This window comes from Cetorhinus maximus, chromosome 23 (genome assembly GCF_964194155.1).
Source record: "Cetorhinus maximus chromosome 23, sCetMax3.hap1.1, whole genome shotgun sequence".
Lineage (NCBI taxonomy): Eukaryota > Metazoa > Chordata > Chondrichthyes > Lamniformes > Cetorhinidae > Cetorhinus > Cetorhinus maximus.
This window is the reverse complement of record NC_135901.1, coordinates 23,998,419-24,008,788: the sequence shown is the minus strand read 5'-3', so window position 1 is coordinate 24,008,788 and position 10,370 is coordinate 23,998,419. Positions and strand designations below refer to the sequence as shown.

General features: G+C 42.8%; 1 protein-coding gene and 1 non-coding gene across 2 annotated transcripts in view; one reads left to right on the top strand and one right to left on the bottom strand.

Moving 5' to 3' along the window:
• LOC144697392 (uncharacterized) overlaps positions 1-10,370 on the bottom strand; it is a 558,602-nt gene that overhangs the window by 322,870 nt on the left and 225,362 nt on the right. The window lies entirely within an intron of this gene.
• Positions 3,560-3,641, top strand: trnal-uag (transfer RNA leucine (anticodon UAG)). Its single transcript has one exon. It is a non-coding gene; the product is annotated as a tRNA-Leu (tRNA).

Here is a 10,370-nt window from a genome sequence, read left to right as displayed (position 1 = left end):
CAGACCCATCCTATCAAATATTTCCTCCTCACTCATTTTGATGTGAATAAGGTTCAGCAGGAGTTTTCCAATACTCTCCCCTAATCATATAAATCTGATCTTTCTCATCTGGATTGTGTTTGAACTGCACCCACTTCTTTCAGTTCCCCAGTAAGTGTCTATTCTAACCCTTTGACTCTGAGCAGTTTTGCTGGTATAGCGGTTTGACTGGAAATTGCCACTTTGAATACAATTATTCATTGTACACAAGGCCACATACCTGCCGTGCTTCCGGTGAAGCTGGGGGCAGTTTTAACTCATAAACGAGCAACTGTGATGTGAATAATAGCGTGATTGAGAATGACTTACTTTGAGCCCCGTGATACCTTGGAGGAATGGCTCAAAACGAGGATGTTTCAAGGTCTCAAACTCCACCGACTGAGCTAGTGGGACATGTGGTGATGACATGTCCATATCCCTTATCACAGCGAGATAACTGTCTGTCTGCAATGGTAGAGAAGGGAATTGACCACCAGAAGCCCAAGGGTCCAATGTTTTCCATCAATCATCAATAACTTTATTCACAGCTCCTGCTTCTCAGCTGCAACTCCTTCCAAACATTGTGATCCATTTTCCTCAGGATTTGTTCCTGGATTTAAACCTGCTTTATAACCACATTTTGAAATCAGATCCACTTCAATATCCAATACAAATTGTGTTGCAAACCTATTGGACAAACAATGGAAAACAAGTCAGTTGATAACGCAAATCCCATGGTTCTTATTTTCAGATCCACCACAGTCAGCTTCTAAACAAAAGGGAGAACTTTTGCAGTGAAAGGATTGAGAAAGTTGTCGTTGTTTATATTTGTGACTCCCTCACTTGGGTGTTGTGTAAATGCTGCTCGGAGGTTTAATGAGTTGGATACAATCTACTTGCATTTCCCTGACTTGTGCTCGGTGTATTGGGAGGTTTGATCCGGATTGGATTATCTTGCAACCCAGGGGTGGGCACTAACCCACCGATTGAAGCTGTAGTCGCCGCTTTCTGCTGGCAGCGGGTGATTGGAGAGTGTGGGGCCGGAATATTGCTGTTTTCCTGCTTTTCCCTGTCCCACTCACTGTGGAGCTGGAGGAGGAGGAGCGAATGGGCTTGTTTGAATCCAATAACTTCGTAGATTTCTAATGGGTTAGAAATAGGTACATGGTTGGTCTAATCGTTTTCTCATTAAACTTGACGTGAATATACATGACAAAAAATTGCTTGCGTGGGAATTCACTAAATAACAGAAACACTTGCCTCGATTTTGAAATATTTTCTTGAAGGTAAAGTGGACCCTGACAACCCAGAACTGTGGGGGAATGAATGCTGATGAAGTGAAAACTCCACTGGTGGATGGACACGCACCACCAACCAAATAGTCAAATACTGAACAATTGCACCACAGAAACTGATGCAAAGCAATCTGGCAAGATATCCACTTAAAACTTCAGATTGTCGCTACCACATTAGCAATTGTTCTCAAAAGTTTCATTCTTCCAAACAGAAAGGTGGAACATTCATTGTGGATACATGGAAACAGTTGATTGAGGGGTAAACATTGACCAGGAAGCGGGGAGAACTCCCCTGCTCTTCTTTCAAATAGGCTCATGGCATCTTTTACATTCTGGCGCCTAAATTCCGTTCATGTCTCTTATTTTCCTAGTGAATAAGAAAGGAGGGATTTCACCAGACCTGCCACAGAGCCTCGGTTTCCTTGTCTCACTGGTAATTTTTCCTCTTCCTCTGTTTTGAAGACCGATGCAAAGTGAATATGTAGCATGTCTGCCATTTCCTCAGTTTCAGTAACAGTGTTGCTTGTGCCTGTCTTTAGGAACACACATTACTAATAGCCATTCTTTGAGACGGGGAATGTTCATTCGCATCAATAAACCCAATCCTTTCTTTTTTGCTGACCGATCAAACTGCTAATAGGTCTGCCGAGTGATGGTTGAAAATGTTTAATAACTTTTGCTGGTTCGTGTGTGGCGGAATGGCGGCTGTTTTTATTTTGTTGGATGCTCTTCACCTGGACAAGAGGAGTCACGTGGCTGTATGATGATGTCTTTCATAACACAAGTGAATTAGCGGACTTCCCTTCACACTTAACAAAGCAAAAGGATTGTTAACAATACCTTTATTTTTGCCGAGTTTCGAACCAGGAGCCTGTTGAGTGTTAGGCAAATATAATAACCACTACACCGCAGAAACAATGCGCAGCTCAGGTCTCAATGGACCTGCCTACAATGTTAGCCTGTGCAGTCATGCAGCGGCACTTTGGATCTTTGTTTTGTAGAAATGGATTCAGCTGCTATGAATAGGAATGCTGCAGACACAAACCAACAATAAAATTACACAGTACATTAGGAGACAATTCGGCCCATCGTGTCTATGATATCTTTCCATAACCTTGATTTTTCCCCCTCTCAAGTCATAATCAAATCGCTTTTGAAAACTCTGAGTGAAGAGAAACAATATTGAAAGAGGTGCAGGAGTTTCTGCAGTGCCCATGTGCACTGTGTGATCATTAACAAAGTTTCCCTGACCCAATGACATCAAGAGTTGGACTCGAGATTCTCATATAGTTTTTGACACAAAAAATGTATTTATACAGCTGATTTCATAACGAACTTTCAAAGTAAGTTTATTGAGATCAAGCATGTCCTCATTTTTCTCAGTCGATCTGTACAATCTAATTCCCCTTGCTCTACACCCTGTGACAGAGGCTGTTATAGAAAAGACGGAAAGGTTTGCTACAATGACACAAAGCCCTGGTTAGATCACACCTGGAGGAATGTGGATAGTTCTGGGAACGGCACCTTATAAAGGATCAATATTTGCCTTGAAAGTTTCAGAGAAGCCGCATTGATTCTGCTGGTGGGTTTTAGAAATTGAAAGTTGTACATCCGCAGCTTGTGGCACTATTTCCCCTCACTGTTCACTTCATGTTCATGTCGCACACACTCAATGCTGTTATTAGCTGAACAAGTCTGTTATTCGGCGCTCCCACTCCTGCCGCCCGGGTTTGGCCCTCATCAGGGAATGTTGTTTTCTTGTTGCTGTGTGAACTGTCACAATGAACTGATCCTGGAGTCCCTTTCCCCCGGGATCTACAAAACCCGTCACTTCTCTTCCTTCATTCTCACTCTTTCATTCCCAGTTTGAGTCGGTTCTCCTTTCGGGCTCTTCAACAAATCCATTTGGACGGACAAGTGGCAGCTGAAATTTAACGTGAGGAACTGTGAAGTGATTCATTTTCGTCGGAGAGGAGAGCAAACAGAAAATAATGGTTATAATTTTAAAGGGGCTTCTGTTTTGCACAGTGAGTGGTTCGGATCTGGAATATATCAATGTGGTTCAGTTCCACGAGGAGATGGACGTATTTTTACCATCCCAATCTTTATTCACATTAGTTGTGCACCTTCATATTAAAAAGGTTCAGAGAGAAAAAGCAGGTTTGAAAGAGGCAAGAGGAGACTGATTCTTTCTGTATTTTTAAAAAAATTTCAGTCAAGGCAATGGCATTTTTGCATTTTGTAGTGGTAGCGTGGCTGAGCGGTCTAAGGTGCTGGATTTAGGCTCCAGTCTCTATGGAGGCGTGGGTTCGAATCCCACCACTGCCAAGTTTTTAGAAGATTCACCTTTTCAGATAATTTAGCCAAATCCTTCAGTGTGTGCTCGGGACGTGTGCAGTGCTCTATTCTGGCAGAAAGATCGAGGAGACACAGGTGGAATTACAAGGCAGGTAGGAATAGGTCGGGTTGTTTGCCTTCATTTTCTGCTGAACCATTGTATGATTTCAGGTACAGAACATTAAAGGATACCTGGTCCTTTTGTTCAGGACTGAATGGTTAAGGTAATTGGCTTGAGATCTTCTGGAGTTTCCTCATAAAAGTTCAAATCCTATCAGACTGCATTTCTCATTACTCTTGATTTTCAGAACTAATTATCAATTAAATTGACTCAAAATCCTTCAAGCGTTTCTCTGTCTTATTCATTTCCATTCAACCGCAAGCATTCACCAAATTTGCAGCCGGAAGTGTAACAAAAACGGAAACAATTTGGTGATATCCATTCTTTCTGGATGTTTGCCTCTCCTTGCACCTCTGTCACTATCGGTGTCTATGTCTGTGTGTTCTTCGCCGTGTGTCAATGTGATTCAGTTCCCTGAGGGGTAAACCCATTTTTACCATGGCAAACTTTATTCACGTTCGTCATGTATCTTCATGGTAAATGGTACAGAGAATAACAGTAGGTTTAAAAGTTGCAAGAGGAGATTGGCCTTTCTCTACCCACTAGAGCCGTTGGCATAGCCCAGTGGTTAAAACACTGGTATTGTAAACCAGGAGTTGTGAGGTCCATCCTTGCTAATGCCTGCAATTAAAGTTTAGCTGATGAAAGCGGTGGAAATGTAAACTATTGGTGGGACACAGATAGACTGCAAAGAGATTTAGACAGGTCAGGGTAACAAAGATGGAACATGGAGTGGAGTTTCAGGATGTGCGAAGCTATTCAGAAGGCCCTAAAGGAATTTTAAAAATCTGAACTATTTAGGCGCAACAAGTAATTAGGAAAGCTAAAAGAACGTTATCATGACTGTGAGGGGGATTGAAGTAAGGAAGTTATGCTTCAATTGTACAGGACACTGGTGAGGCCATGTCTGGAGTATTGTGTAGAGTATTAGCCTCCTTATTTAAGGAAAGGTATAAATGCGTCAGAACGAGTTCAAAGTAGGTTTACTGGATGAATACCAAGAATGGCCAGGCTTTTGTTTTTATATTCTTCATGGGATGAGGGCGTCGCTGCCTAGGCTAGCATTTATTGCCTTTCCCTAATTGCCCTTGTCTTCTGACAAAAAGCTGGGCAGGCTCGGCGTCTATCTGCTGGAGCTGAGAAGACTAAAAAGCGACTTGATCGAAATCTTTCAGATCCTGAGAGGCCTTGACAGAGTGGATGTGGAGAAGATGTTTCCTTTTGTGGGACTTTCCCTGATCCAATTACATGAAGAGTTGGAATCGAGATTCTGATACAGTTTTTGAACAAAAAAACGAATTTATGCAGCTAATTTCATTCCAAACTTTCAAAACTTGTGGGAGAATCTAGAACTAGGGGCCACTGTTCAACAATAAAGGGTCGCTCACTTAAAACAGAGATGAGGAGAATTTTTTTTCTCCCAGAGGGTCGTAAGTCTTTGGAACTCTTCTACAAAATGCAGTGGAAGCTGAGCCTTTGAATCTTTTTAAGGCTCGATTGAGATTAAGAGCTAGATTGATTCTTGATCAACAAGGGGGTGAAAGGTTATCAGGGTCAGCAGCAGGTTACAATCAGATCAGCCGTGATCTTATTGAATGGCGAAGCAGGCTTGAAGGGCCGAGTGGCCTACTCCTGCTCCAAGTTCATATGTTCGCATGTTCTTTGAGTCCAGATTGCTTACTGATTCAGTGCCCAAATGCCACAAGGTCAAGGATGATTGAAATTTTCACAGAGCGACATGTAAACTGACAGTGGATTCACTCGGTGCGATGGTGTGTTCCAGTTCTATATGTGCAATCACAGAATCAATTTCTATTTGTTACTTTCCAACAGCTTGGATGCTATGCACATGTTTGATCTAATTTATCTCATTTTCTTTGAAATAAATATTCACAAAACTATTTGTCTGGGAACTAACTGGATAACAGCAGGGCTGGCAAAGTTTGGACAACATTTCCTTGTAGCCAAAGGACACAAAGCAGAACTGTGTCGGTAATATAAGTAGAAGCAGGAATAGAAAGAATCTAGTGGCCCGAGATGGTGTCAAACCACCAATGTTTGAGTTGACAGCTGAATTCGCGAAACAAAGTGCTGCACAAACACCCTGGTGACCTAGTGATTAGAATTCGATGCTCTCATCGCCCAGGTTTGATTCCCGGTCTCGCTGTTGTGTAAAATATCACAACCAGAAACAAATTACTGATTCAAATAAGTCTATCATGCCCAACAACTCATCCCCTTCACACGGCACCTTGCCTGCAATCGCAGGAGGTGTAACACCTGCCCCTTTACCTCCTCCCTCCTCACCGTACAAAGCCCCAAACACGCCTTTCAGGTGAAGCAGAGATTTATTTGCACTTCTTACAACTCAGGCTATTGTATTCACTGCTCCCAATGTGGTCTCCTCTACACTGGGGAGAATAAACACAGACTGACTGTCTGCTTTGCGGAACACCTTCACACAGTCTGCAAGCATGACCCAGATCTGCCTGTCACTTGCCATTTCAATTCACCATCTCGCTTTCATGCTCACATTTCTGTCCTGAGCTTTCTATAATGTTCCAGTGAAGCCACGCAACGCAAACTGAAGGAACAGCACCTCATCTTCTCATTAAGCACTCTCCAGCTACCTGGACTCAACACTGAGTTCAACAACTTCAGACAATGAACTATTTCCTCCATTTTCACTGCAGCCCCTGCCCCCCCCAACCCACCCACCCCCCGCAAGTGCCAGTCTGCATCTTGTTCTCATGTTTTGCTTTCAGACAGCGCTGACCCTTTTTCTCCTATTAACACATTCTACCATTTTGCTTCCTTTCTTTTTATTTGTTCATAGGATGTGGCCTGGCTCGGCCAGCATTTAATGCCCGTCCCTAATTGCCTTTGTTCAGAGGGCACCTGTAAGAGTCAGTCACATTGCTATGGGCCTGGTGTCACATATCGCAGACTTGTTTCTCTAAAGGGCATTAGTGAACCAGATGGCTTTTTACAACAATTGATAATGGTTTCTTTCCATATTTTTATTGATTTCAAATTTCACCGTCTGCCATGGTGGGGTTCGAATGCGGGTCCTCAGAGCATCACCTGTGGTCTCTGGAATGGGGTCTCAGTCCAGTGACAATACCACCGCCTTCCCTCCAGTCAGTACTGACCTTTTTTTAAAAAATATTAACACATGCTTTCGTCTTTAATACTATCATTTCCGTTCCCTTTGATTTGTGTTCCATGGCATTTTTGTCATTTAATCTCTCCTGACCTCCAACCTATCCCTGACCTATTTTGCTCCAGCTGCTCCACCCACCCTTGTCAACAACATAAAACCCAGCATATTTCTACCTCCCTTCAGCTCTGAAGAAGTCATATGGACTGGAAACATTAGCTCTGTTTCTGTCTCCACAGATGCTGCCAGGCCTGCTGAGAACTTCAGCGCCCCCTGTTTTTATTCGAGCACGAATTCCTGGCTTTATCAGGACATAAAATACAGGGCAAGTCATCACAATCAGTGGAATGAGAAACAGAGATAAAGGTCTACGTGGGTATTAAATAGAACTGGAAATGTCTGAGATGAGGAGTTAAAAGATGTGACATGAAGGTGGAGGAATTTGATGTCAGTCAATTACTTTCCATGGTAATGTTCTGGGGACACGGGTTCGATTCCTGCCACGGCAGATGGTGGAATTTGAATTCAGTAAAAATCTGGAATTAAAAGTCTAACGACGACCAGGAACCATTGTTGGTAAAAACCCATCTGGTTCACTGACGTCCTTGAGGGAAGGAAACCTGCCATCCTTATCTGGCCTGGCCTACATGTGCCTCCAGACCCACAGCAATGTGGTTGACTCTTAGTTGCCCTCTGAAATAGGGATGGGCAATAAATGTTGGCCCAGTCATCGATGTCCACGTCCCATGAATACATTTCAAATAAAAACTTTTACCGCCGCGGCCTGGGTTGGATTTGAGGTGTGGGAATGAGGGTTCTTTGCGCATGTCCACGCTGCTTAAACAGAGTTATCTTATTATTGGTTAAAAACTGAAAAGGCATAACAGCCTCTGCCAGAATCAGTGGAGTAAGAGTTGAAGCTTTGCATCAGAACTGGTATCGGAGGGAATGGAGCAGGGAGAGAGGATCCCTGGGGTGATGTTCAGTGAGTTTAGTTGTTTGTTGTGTCAGGCAGGCAGCAGAATCTGGGAATTTCCACAATTTGTGCCCTCTGGTATTCCTGATAAACCCCAAACTGTGGTAATAATTTGCAGGATTACTGCTCGATAATGTGCCTGAGTCAGATCGGCTCTAGATTCTACAAATTATCCCATGGTTTGTGTCAACTGTCCTGTCAGCCTTATATATGTAGTTTTTGTTATTCATTTATGCGATGTGGGCGTGGCTCTCTGGGCCAGCATTTATTGCCCATCCCTAATTGCCTTGAGAAGATGGACTGTGACGTCTCTGCCTTGAGAGTGTTTAATTGGACAAGGGACAGGGAGTCCAGGCGAATGCTGTGGGCGCATGGGTTCAAATCCCAACATAGCAGTTGCTGGAATGTGAATTCAATTAATAAAAGCTGGAATTGAAAACTAGCCTCAGGAATGGTGACCATGACAAACTATCACCGATTGTCGTAAAAACCCATCTGCTGCACTAATGTCCTTTAGTGAAGATCCATCCTTACCCGGCCTGGCCGACATGTGATTCCAGGTCCACAGCAATGTGACTGACGCTTAACTGCCCTCTGAAACGGCCTCGGATGCCAGGCTGTTCTGGGCGGCTTTGCCAGCGACACCCACATCTCATCAAAGGATAAAGAGAGAAAAAACTTTTACTCCCTATCTAACCCCTGCTACACCAACCCTGGTAGTATTTGATGGGACGGTGTAAAGGAAACTTCCGTCCTCCATGTGCTGTCCTGTACGGACCTCTGATGAAGCAGATCCCTGCTGTTTACAATTACCTGACATGTGACTGTGACAGACCTGAGTAGGAGTGAAATCACCGAGGTTCCCCTCGCTCTGCAATCATTCCGCCCCTGGAGTTCGCCACAAAAAGGCAGATGGAAAGGTGTATTAACACCGATGGGTCGCTGGGTGGCGCACTTACTCTTTCACTGAAGGGTCTTGGGTTCAAACACACCCCAGACAGGACTGGTGAAAAATACCCGTCTGGGAAAGATGGGAAAACCGTGTAATGGGGAAAATGGAGCAATGTTGATGGGCGTTGGAGGAAGGAGTTCAGCAAAAGCCAGTTCGTTTCACATTCACGATTTATTAAAATTTTCAGAGAACATTTTACAGAAAAGTTTATTTTAAAATGAACTGAAATGAATATAACGACAGAAAGTCACATTGAGAACAGAGCGCCTTAGCCCTGAGCTTCCAACTGTATGTACAACAGTAACAGACACCAGGAAGAGAAAATAGGAGCTCAACATAAAGAGAACGTAATAAATGCGAATAGGAATGAGGAAAGTTACTTATTTACACATGGAATTCAAATTAAAGGGAAATTATAAGCCATAATTGCAATACAGTCATAATTACCTCGCGCATTTCAAACAAAAAATTGGAAATACCGTCCATGATTGTCTCAGTTACAGATTCGGAAACATAAACTGAAGGTATTTCATTTTTAGAGTCACCAAAAGGACATATTTTCAATTTGTAATACAGAAATCTCAATAAACAGCTGAGGAAAATCTACGGTGTCCAAAATGCAACCAATCATTTGATCTGAAAAAGAGTATAAAATAATGAACCAGATGTTTATGATCTGGGACATTTATGTTATAGTTTTAATCAATGAAACTTTGAGAGATTTTTCAAACCGCTTCTGTCAGTTTGAAGTGTGAGTGGATTGAATTTTCTCACCTTCGCCAGAGTGACGGCAGTGCTGTAGAAAATGCTCAGGGAGAGCAGGATAATGAGTGTGGAAGCGGTTGTCCAGATGTTGCCGTTATCATCCTCAGAGTCTTCAATCCAGATGCCATCTTTGGAATCTACGATATATTATTTACACAGGGAGAGGCGGGAATGTACAATTATTTGTCAGGAAGTTTTGTCAATCTGAGCCTATCGGGAATAAAGATATGGCGGAATCCAGGTAGTTTCTGGAAAATTTCAATTTGTGGCCAATAACAAAAATTCCATCATGTCACAAATTGATCATCATATCGCAACATCTGTTTATGAATCATTGAGGAACCAATCTGGATGAAGAAATTGCTGGTCCTTTTCTTCGGACTACCGGGTGCCATTGGACCATGAAATGCAATGATTCCCAGAGCTCATTGTCTAACCGTCCTTTGTTATAACACCTGCAAATTATGTACAAGCTCTTGCCCTGAATGTACCATTGTATGAAGTGAAGTGTCACGGAACAAAGATGTTTCCTGTTATCTCCTTGGCACCAGTAAACGGATGCTTCGGCACGTTTTGACCAAAGGTGAAATGCTGGAGTGCCATCCTGCGGAAAAGAATGACTCAGAATTTCGACCCGAATACTGCTGCATGAATTTGCTGAATTGTTATTACGTGAGACTGTAATGAATGTTATTACTTTGATTATACTATTATTATAACTTCTCTATTTATTATTTTCCATTCGC